Raw genomic sequence first — 11,660 nt, forward strand, 5'->3', positions numbered from 1 at the left:
GTTATACGTGTTGTTTATATTTGCTCTTCGTCTATTGCAAGTATACTAGTAGAAGAATCACGTACTTTGCATGAGAATCATATCTTAATCATATCAAATTATTTTACAAGTATGAATATTTTCGAAATAGAAAATACATAAGTAAATTATCACTTTGGTTCCTAAATGATTTTTCGGCCATCAATATGGTCCCTTGTAATTATTTTGCCATCAATCGACGTAACTTTCCCAATTCTATGATAAAAAATGGTACGGTCGTCAACTCTATTAGGAAATGTGATGGAAGGCTGACCTAGAGACTCATGTGGTTCATGGAACCCTGAAAATAACAAATGAGAGACCCGTGTAAAAAAATTCAGTAAACATGACCCACATTACAAACCTGATCTTAAAAAAAAAAAAAACCGAGAATAAATTCGAATAGCTCTTGAAGCCTTTGTACGGGGTTTCCCAAGAACTGGTTAGCGGAGTTGATCACATACCAAATCTTCTCCAAGAATGAACATCAACAGCACTAGGGATGGACTCTCTACGTATTAAGCGAGAACCAAACGTTCCACGGCACAAGAACTTTTAGCACGATCTCTAATGGGAGCACTCACTCGAATGATTCTCTCTCGTTCCCTTGTGTAGCTCAATACACCATGCATCCGCCTATACATGCATACGTATCCTAGTGCGTATATATATATATATCAGACTCAGGCTGACATAATACATGCAACCGTTAACCCAATTAATCCATATCTGTCCATATCCATATATGTATAGTAAAATTGACTGCACTTTGCATTAAATGGGATCATAGTTAGTATGGTTAAAATGGTCAATTTATAAATTTATAACAATGAAATATTTAATCGGACATTATTATGTAACTTATATTGAAAAACAATTAATTGATCATATATAGGACTAAATCATAAACTATTGGCATGCGGAAGAAATTAAAATATATGAAATTGAGTATAAAATCAAATCAAATTCGTAAGAGAAATTTGAAAGATAAAATATTGAATAAGTTAATTAGTCCAACTTCATCAAGGTAATTATTCGAAGATTATTGTGTGAAACTTTAAACTGCTTTTTGATAATTTTATGATTCCTAAGAAGCAAATTATTTTTAAAAAATATATAATTATTATATAAATGAAATAAATGTATGAAAAGATGAAACCACGTATAATACAAAGATAGAACACAAAAAAATAATTAGTTTTTCATATAAAAACTTCCCAAAAATAATAACAAATCATCAATTCTTAACTTATGGTCATATAATTAAATTTCGCTCATATGTTAATAAATGTTATCTCATTATTGAACAAAATAGAGTAGATTTAATCACATTTATTTAATTGGATGTTAACCTAATTCCTATTAAAATATTAAAATTGTTATTATTATTTACGAACTTATGATAATATAAAAAATTAAACAAGGATGTCAAAAGATTTACATATTTTAAAAAATGGGTAATGAAGTAAATATATATAAACTTATCTTAACGATTCATTTACAATAAATCTCTCTTACTTGCTATTAAATAAATATATAATATGATGCATACTAATTATGACTATTTGTTGAAAAATATATATTAACCATGCAAAATTACTCTAATTTTATTATTTAATTATAGTATGAAACTTGAAATTAATTATTAATTTTTTTACAGTATTAAGAAGTCAATATGTTTTTTTAATTCAAAATAATTTTTATGAAAATGATATATAAATTTTTTAAGCTCATAAATAAAAATATAATTATTCAAAAATTATATATTATTTTTAAGGGATACATGTTCTAAATACGTAAAGTGAAATTTATCCAGGTATGATGAAGGAAATGGTCTAGATGCATGGCAAGACTGTGGATGGAAATTAAAATTTATTAAAATAAAACAAAACAGTAAAATGGAATTACAAGAAATATTGATAAACAGGTTATTGAGATTCATAATTTTATAATAGTTATAGATTGTAGATATATAGATTATTTTTTATGATTAGTAGGGATGATCTCGTAACATTACAAGATAGCTAATAACAATTCCAGGATGGCCCAAAGAAGTATTTGTATATACAATGTCCAGCAAAATTGTGCACGAAGCCAAAACGGTGCACATGGAAAATGTGTTTATAAGTTCCACATATCAAATGATCGGATAAGTTTGAATTATTAAATGGGGACCACGCATGCAGGTGACCACTTGGCTCCAGTTTTCGTGCTAGCATTACTTTGTTTTATATCAAAGGGGACCACTAAGTTGATTGCCGACTCCTATTATCTAGCATCTACTTTGTTTTGGTTTTTCTTTTTTACTTTCATATTCCCACAGCTTTTATTATTATTATTATTATTATTATTTTCAGTTTCAGATGAGGTTCATGAATTTAGCATAAAAAGATAGAGGGAAAGATATAGAAGCACAAAGAATCACATTAGTAAGAATAGAAATCAAGATCTCTTAATCCAGATCAAGGAGTGTCGCTCTCATTGCTTTTAATTTTATTAACTTGGAAAAGAGTAGAGGCCAGCCAAAAAAAAAGAGGACAAGCGGTGGACCTATTTAAATGGCTACGGAGCACAAATAAATATTGTACGATATATAATGCTGTGTTTGATTTCGCATTGGATTTTGATTTTAAAATTCTGATTTTGATTTTAATTGATTTGTAATGATTGTATCGTTAAATTATGAGAAAAAAATATGAAAAGTAATGAATAGTTGAGATAATTTATTATTAAAAATTGAATTGAATAATTAAAAAAATTGAAGAAAAATGAAAAAGTAATAATTGTGTTGTTGACTTTTGTTGTGTAGTGAGTAGAATTAAAGTTAAAATTAAAATTTTAAAATTAGATTGAGAAATCAAACAAAGTATAAGTATCGTGGGACAACAGCCTTTTAAGAGCTCAATTCGCATGTTAAAAGTGTGTAACAAGCAACGAGTCCAAATACATTTAAACGGGGATGGACCGAGGGAGGGTTGGGGGTGACGGTCTCCCCCAAAATTTTCACGCATTAAATAAATTTATGTATAGTCTTTTAAATTTTAATGAAATTTCTTATATTCACCCCTAGCTCGGGAAAACTATCATATAGTTTGCTGCCTCAAGAATCTCGCCTCCCTAAGTCCAAATCCTGGATCCATTCCTGCATTTGAAGGATGAAATGAGAATTTTGAAAAACTGAAAAGCATTTGGTTGTATTTTTTAATTTTATAATAATTAGATATAAGTTTCACAATATAACCATTTGTTTGAATTAGTTTTATTTTACAATATCATAAACAAGCAAAATAATAACACATGTTAACTTAGTAGACATGTTATTCAAGTCCCTGCTTGCACTTGAAAATAGTCAATTTTGAGTTTGTGAATGTTATTCCTAAAGTCCCAAGTTCAAGTTCTCATTAGCACATTTAGTCATAACTATTTACGACTGATCTGATTTCTCATCTGATATTGCTATATATTAAGAAGTTTCGCACCAAAAAAAGTATGTACCAGAATGGTATCGAACCATTTTCTCCCCCTATTTTCTAAATTATCATGTCTCTAAGTTGTATTGAGTTGTACTAATTTCTTTCCTCTTTTAATTGATTGTATTAGCTAGTAATGATCGGTTAAAATTTTAGCAGGAAAAGGCTCGTGGCCGGATCTGGTAGGGAAAAAGGGCAGTGAGAACCCAAATGTTGGGGCATCCACGATCAAAGAGGGCAGCGCCATCACCATGTACTGGATGGAGCCATTTTACAAATAATCTGTCATGGATTTATTGATACTGCTCTTTTTTTCTTGCCAAGAATGAATTATGATAGAGCACATCTTCTTTATCTCGACGAAATGGGTGGAGTGGCTATTGCTAATGAGTCGTGTAGCAAAAGAAAGATACAACAGATATAGGAGCCCTCTTTTGAATGTGATGAAATAAATGTTACTTCTGTCTCGATATATTTAATACTAGTTTTCTATCCAGTGTGTTGCACGAGTTCATTTACATATATTCTTATACCATTTCTAATAAATTCAGATTGTATAAGTTATATATATATATATATATATATATATATATATTTCCTTTTGCAATAAGGTAAACCTTAGTCAACTTCAAAAAGGGTTAAAAAATGGGCTTTTCCTTTACATTATTACTTCAAGATAGCACAAGCAGTGATTGCACTAAACCCTTCTCATTGATTTATTTTCCCCGATCGATCAGTTACGAAAATTAATTAGTTGTTCATCCATGTAGCAGGTAGAAGATATCCGAATATTAAGATATACATAACCCGCATATACACATGTACGTAGTAATGGTGCTAGATATGATGGATTTAATTTATAATGGCTCCAACATATAAATCTTTTCGTCCTGTCGAGAGTGACTGAAGATCATGTGAAACTTATTAACTTTTGAAATAGAAAGAAGGTAAAGATTAAGGGACTTAGGCTTATAATATACTCGTTGGGCCTTGCACTTCTAGTAGATTGAGTGCTATGATAGAAGAAGTCAAATCTTGATTGGCTGTTTTAGATATTATTCATAGCTGTTAGCGACGAAAATATCCGGTGGCCATGAAAATTCTATTTTCGACGGGAGCATGAAAAATGTGATTTTGCATCCACAATCTCCTCCTTTTCTTCATTTTCTAGCATGCATAATGGCACCGGAAGCTCAATATATTCCAATAAATTCAATTCAAGCCGGATTGACTCACTAGGATAAAGTTAACTCTTCCAATGTATATTTTCTCCATTTACACAAGATTCGAATCTGAAACATTATTTAAGAGGAAGAAGCGCCGAACCGTTTGAACTAATTCACGTGGGTGACTTTTCTTCATTTTCAATTATTGAACCATCTCCTCCTGAGCCCCCGCCCCTCTATAAATACCAAACATTCATACCAAGAGTTGCTCAACACATCCATTCCATTTAAAAGACGCATAGAGAGGGGGCAAAAAAAAAAAAAGAATAAGAGAGAGAGAGAGCATCGGACCGAGTTTGAATTATGGCAAGTATCAACGTTCCTGGTGAGTTTTTTAGCTAGGTATAATTATTTAGAAATGTGATTCCATCTCTCGTCTCATATTACAATTTAAAAGTTTGACATCATGGTATCACGACGTTGCTCGGCCTTGTCAAGGCCATAATTTGTGGAATGTAAGATTATACTGTCTTGAACAACTTTTTGGCCCTTGGGTTTCCAAACTATCTGGTCACTAAAGATGTAAATGGGTTGTATTACTTTGTTGTTGTGCTTGACCATCAGGTGAAAAGCTTCTTTCTTTTTTCCTTTATTTGATTACAATAACAACGATCCATTGATGAAATTTTGACAGGAAAGAGCTCGTGGCCGGAGCTGGTAGGGAAAAATGGGGGGGTTGCGGCGACAACAATAATAAGGGAGAATCCAAATGTGTACGTGGAGATGATCCCGCCATCTGTCACCGGCATCACCAGCAACTACATAAGCAGTCGTGTCCGTGTCATTGTCGATGACTCCTGCATTGTCACAGTAGTCCCTAGTATTGGGTGAACAATCGTGTCACTAAATTGAATAAGATGAATGAGCTCCTCAATATGTTAATTAGGGGAGCCGTTGCCCATCGCTCTTAAATGTTATGAAATAAATGTTGTTTACTCCGTATCTGTCTTAATTTAGTTATATGTATTGTTTACATTTGCTCTTCGTCTATTGCAAGTATACTAGGAGAAGAATCACGTACTTTGCACGAGAATCATATCTTATTATTTTGCAAGTATGAATATTTTCGAAATAGAAAATATATAAGTAAATTATCACTTTGGTTCCTAAATGATTTTTCAGCCATCAACTTGGTCCCTGGTAATTTTTTTGCCATCTAACTTTCCCAATTCTGTGATACAAAATGGTACGGTCGTCAACTCTGTTAGGAATTGTGATGGAAGGCTGACCTGGAGGCTCATGTGGTTCACGGAACCTTGAAAATAACAAGTCAGAGACCCGTATAAAAAAATTCAGGAAACATGACCCACTTTACAAACCTTATATAAAAAATAAATAAATAAACCGAGAATAAATTCGAATAGCTCTTGAAGACTTCTACCTGGTCTCCCAAGAGCTGGTTAGCGGAGTTGATCACATACCAAATCATCTCCAAGAATGAACATTAACAGCACAAGGGATGGACTCTCTCTATCTATTGAGCGAGAACCAAACGTTCCACGGCACAAGAACTTTTAGCACAATCTCTAATGGGAGCACTCACTCGAATGATTCTCTCTCGTTCCCTTGTGTAGCTCAATACACCATATATCCGCCTATACATGCATACGTATCGTAGTATATATATCAGACTTAGGCTGACATAATACATGCAACCGTTAACCCAATTAATTCATATCCATATCCATATATATATATATAGCAAAATTGACTCCACTTTACATTAAATGGAGTCATAGATAGTATGGTTAAAATGGTCAATTTATAATTTTATAACAATGAAATATTTAATTGGACATTATTATGTAACTTATATTGAAAAACAATTGATTGGTCATATATAAGACTAAATCATAAACTATTAGCATGCGAAAGAAATTAAAATATATGAAATTGAGTATAAAATTAAATCAAATTTGTAAGAGAAATTTGAAAGAGAAAATATTGAATAAGTTAATTAGGTTAACTTCATCGAAGGTAATTATTCAAAGATTATTGTGTGAAACTTACACTAGTTTTTGATAATTTTATGATTCTTAAGAAGCAACTTATTTTTTTAAAATATATAACTATTATATAAATGAAATAAATGTATGAAAAGATGAAACTACGTATAATACAAAGATAGAACACTAAAAAAAAATTAATTTTTCATATAAAAATTTCCCAAATTTTTTTTCAATTGGGGGTGGTGGCTGCAATCAAGGCTTCACCCGCTGGAATCGAAAGAAACTCCATTTTTGGGTTTCACGATTCCGGTGCGTGTGAACGGACTAATAAGTTCCGTGAGTTTGCAGGGTATTCATGTGGGCATTGGAGATTATTCAACCGAAACCTGAACACATTGTTAAAAAAATAAAAGGAATTTCATAGTATTTTATTTATTAATTAATACTGAATTCAAATATCATAAATGAACACGTGTGAAAATTTGAGGAAGAGAATATAGAAAAAATATATCGACATAAATTACTATTGAGGCTAGATGTATATGGGACATAGAAACAAACCTAGGAATTTTCGTGGCGCGAAAAAACACGTTCTTTAGAGTTATTTGACCCAACATGAAATTTAGTATTGAGTCTAGTCAACGCCTATTCCTAGAATACAATAAATCTTAATGAGTCATGAAGTAAGCAATTTCGACTGACTTATTGCTCGAACTTTTGTGATTATTTTGAAATAATGATTTATGACATATGAGTTACTGTATCTATTGAATGTTAAAATGCACTACTAAGAGATGTGTCGATCAAAATTCTGTTCGTACAGTCATATCTATATACCAAATACACTTTTATGTTCATTCAAAGTACTAAACAATTTATACTGACCAATTTCAATTTTGTGGTAAGAAGCACAAAATTTAACTCCAAATATATATCATTTTAAGGGATATATGTTCTAAATACGTGAAATAAAATTTATTTTGTTACGTATTATGAGAAAAATGGTCTAGATGCATTGCAAGCTAGACTGAGGATGAAAATTAAAATTTATTAAAATAAATCAAAAGAGTAAAATGCAATTACGAGAAATATTGACAAACACGTTGTTGAGATTCGTAATTTCATAATAGTTACAGATGGTAGATGTATAGAATTTTTTTTATTATATTTAGTAGGGATAAATTCCGTAGCATCACGAGGTAGCTATAACACAACAAGTCGAGGATGGCTCATAGAAGTGTAAAATACCCACTTGAGCCTACACGGACTTGAGCCCATCTGCAACTCAAAAACTTAAGCTGATAGGTTACTGGATCCAAGTCTCATATAAGCTTGTGATTTCTTTTTCAATTTTTCGATGTGGGATAACGTATCTCAACACCCGCCCTCACGTGGCAACGCATGGTCCAACACGTGCCACGTGCCTTAAACACCCGCCCTTAACAACTGACCCGAGCCGGACATCCTCTTCCGTACTCGGGCAAGGGGGGACAAATACCAAACTAGTCTCAAGCTCCACACTCGGGCCTAACTAGAGGTGCACCTTTAGCTACCTCGGAGCTGGACCGGACCACTCTTGGGCCTGATTAACATGAGGCGTACTCTTGGCTACCTCGAAATCGAATCTGGCGTGGTGTGAGCCCACATGAGAGCGTGGAAGCATAACCCGCTCTGATACCATGTAAAAATTTCCACTTGGGCCTACACATACTTGAGCCCATCTGCAACCCAAAAGCTTAAGCTCTTGGGTTGCAGATGGGCTCAAATTAAATTTTCATTGGGCTTATACGGGCTTAGGCCCATATCCACTTAAAAGCTCAAACTGATAAGTGGTTGTACCTAAGTATCATATAAACCAATGGATATTCATTCATTTTTTCAATGTGGGATTAACATCCTCAACACCCACCCTCACGTGCAACGTGTGGTCTATTTCTGCCTACACATTGTTAGGTGACCTTAAACATCCGCCCTCAACTGCTGACCTCGAGCCAGACTCATCTTCCGTGCTCGGACGAGGGGGACTAACATGAGACGCTCTTTTGGCTGCTCTCGATATTGGGTCGGCGTAATATGAGCCCACGTGGACACGCAGAAGTGTAACCCGCTTTGATACCATATTAAATTTCCATTAGGCTTACACGGGCTCGGGCCCATATCTTTAAAAACTCAAACTGATAAGTGGTGGTACCTAAGTCTCATATAAACCAATGGATATTCATTCATTTTTCCAATGTGGGATTAACATCCTCAACAACAAGTATATACAATCTCTAGCAAAATTGTGCACGAAGGCAAAATGGAGCCCATGGAAAATGTGTTATATATATATATATATATATATATATATTTCACTATCAAAGGGTCAGATGAGTTTGAATATCAAATGGGACCACGCATGAGGTACCACTTGGCTCATGTTTTCGTTCTAGTACATACTTTGTTTTTTATTAAATGGGACCACACAAGGTGATCACATGCTCCTATTATCTTCTATCTATTTTATTTTTGTTTTTGTTTTTGTTTTTTATTTTCATATTAATCCCACTGCTTTATTTTTATTTTTTAATTTTTTCAATTTCAGATTAGATTCACGGACCCTAGAATGAGATAAAGGGAAAGACATAGAAGCACAGAGAGTCCCATTTGTACAAATAGAGATCAGGATTTCTTAGTTCTTGTCAAGCAGAATGTCATTCTCATTGCTTTTAATTTTATTAACTTGTAAAAGAGAGCATGCCAGTAATAAAATAAAATAAAATAAAATGGAAGACAGGCGGTGGACCCCTTTTCAAATGGCTACGCAGCACAAATAAATATTGTACGAGATATATGTATGTATCGTGTGACAACAACAAACTAAGAGCTTAATTCTCATGTTAAAAGAGTGTAACAAACAATGAGTCCAAATACATTTAAAGGATAAAATGGGAATTGCAAAAACTGAAAATTGCTTGGTTGAATTTTAATTTTATAATATATAATTAAATATAAGTTTCACAATATAACCGTTTGTTTGAAATAGTTTTATTTTTACTATATCACAAATATTGCTATATATTAAGAAGTTTCCCACCAAAAAGTATGTACCATAATGGTATCGGACAATTTTCTACCCCGATTTTCTAAATTGTCATGTGTCTGAGTTGTATTGAGTTGTACTAATTTCTTTCCTCTTTTAATTGATTGTATTAGCTGGTAATGATCCCTTAAAATTTTAGCAGGGAAGAGCTCGTGGCCGGATCTGTGGCTGGATTTGGAAGTACACCGTGGTATTCATAAGTCCAATATAACTCAACAAATCCAATTCGAGTCGTGTCGGCCTACTAAGGGATAAAACTAGCTCTCGCAACGTAGATTTTCTTCATTCAAACAAGATTCGAATCGAAGACCTTGCTTAAGAGGATTAAGGTGCTGAGCCATTTGAACTAATTGACAATAGTGACTTTTCTTCATTTTCAATTATTGAACCCTCTCCTCCCAAGCCCCCACCCATCTACAAATACCAAACATTCATGCCAAGAGTTGCTCAACACATCCACTCCGTTTAAAAGACTGACGCAGTGTACACGCAAGCAATAGTCACAGATTCGTTGATTCTGCAGAATACCGGAATTACGACATTCAATCTCCTATTGATTCTTCGAATTCTTAAGAAACCAGCATCAAACTCGAATCAAATCCGAGAATGGGCGAAAGAGTACAGTAACTCCAAAACTTTATTGATAATCCAAAAAAATCTGTCTTTAGCCCTAGGGCTTACATCGCTTAAATAGGAAAAAAAAATAAGAGAGAGAGAGAGAGCGAGCGTCAGACCGAGTTTGAATTATGGCAAGTATCAACGTTCCCGGTAAGTTCTTTAGCTAGGTATATTTATCAGGAAATGTGATCTAATATCACGTCTGATATTACGATTTAAAAGTTTGACATCAACACAGTACATACCGTAATGGTATCACGACATTGCTCGGCCTTATCAAGGCCATAATTTGTGGGATGTAAGATTATACTGCGTTGAACAACTTCCGGCCCCACGGAAGTTGTAAATGGGTTGTACTACTTTGTTGTTGTGCTTGACCATCAGGTGAGAAGTTTCTCTCTTTGGTCCTTTATTTGATTACAATAACAATGATCCATTGATGAAATTTTGATAGGGAAGAGCTCGTGGCCAGAGCTGGTAGGGAAAAATGGGGGGGTTGCGGTAACAACAATAATCAGTGAGAATCCAAATGTGTATGTCGAGATAATCCCCCGGTCTGTCACCGCCATCAGCGGCAACTACATAAGCAGTCGTGTCCGTGTGTTCGTTGATGACTCCTGCATTGTCACCAGAGTCCCAAATATTGGGTAAACAATCGTGTTACTAAATTGAAAAATATGAATGAACTCCTCATTCCTCAATATGTTAATTAGGGGAGCCCATCTCTCTTGAATGTTATGAAATGAAATAAATGCTGTTTACTGCAAATCTTTCTTATATGTTTTGTTTACGTTTGCTCTTCGTGGATTGCAAGTATACTAGTAGAAGAATCACGTACTTTGCAGGGGAAGCACATCTCAATATTTTACAAATATGAATATTTTCGAAATAGAAAATATATAAATAAATTATCAATTTCTTTCCTAAATGATTTTTGAGTCATTCAATTGTTCCCAGGTAATTCTTTTGCCATCAATCGAAGTAACATTTCCAATTCTGTGACGCTAATGTGGCTCACAGAACATTGAAAATCACCAAGTGAGTGAGATGTGTAAAAAAAAAAAAATGTGTCAGGAAACATGACCCACATATAAACCTCCGACATAAGCCATGGGTAAATTCTAATAACTTTTGAAGCTTTTGAGCCCGGTTCTCCAAGAAATCTTTGGCTGAGTTGATCACGTACCAAGTCTCTTCCAAGAATAAACCCAAACGGCATCAGCGGTGGATTGTCTCTGCGTTAGGAGCGAGAACCAAATACGTTCTACAGCACAAGAACCCCTCTCAGACGATCTCT

At 33.8% G+C, this 11,660-nt stretch overlaps 1 long non-coding RNA gene across 1 annotated transcript; it reads left to right on the forward strand.

Annotated features, from left to right (window-relative positions):
• The first annotated feature begins 4,689 nt into the window (after nucleotides 1–4,689).
• LOC116190331 lies at nucleotides 4,690–5,704 on the forward strand. Its single transcript, XR_004152646.1, has 2 exons — nucleotides 4,690–5,039; nucleotides 5,349–5,704. It is a non-coding gene; the product is annotated as an uncharacterized LOC116190331 (long non-coding RNA).
• Nucleotides 5,705–11,660: the final 5,956 nt, after the last annotated feature.

Source organism: Punica granatum, unplaced genomic scaffold (genome assembly GCF_007655135.1).
Source record: "Punica granatum isolate Tunisia-2019 unplaced genomic scaffold, ASM765513v2 Contig00421, whole genome shotgun sequence".
Taxonomy (NCBI): domain Eukaryota; kingdom Viridiplantae; phylum Streptophyta; class Magnoliopsida; order Myrtales; family Lythraceae; genus Punica; species Punica granatum.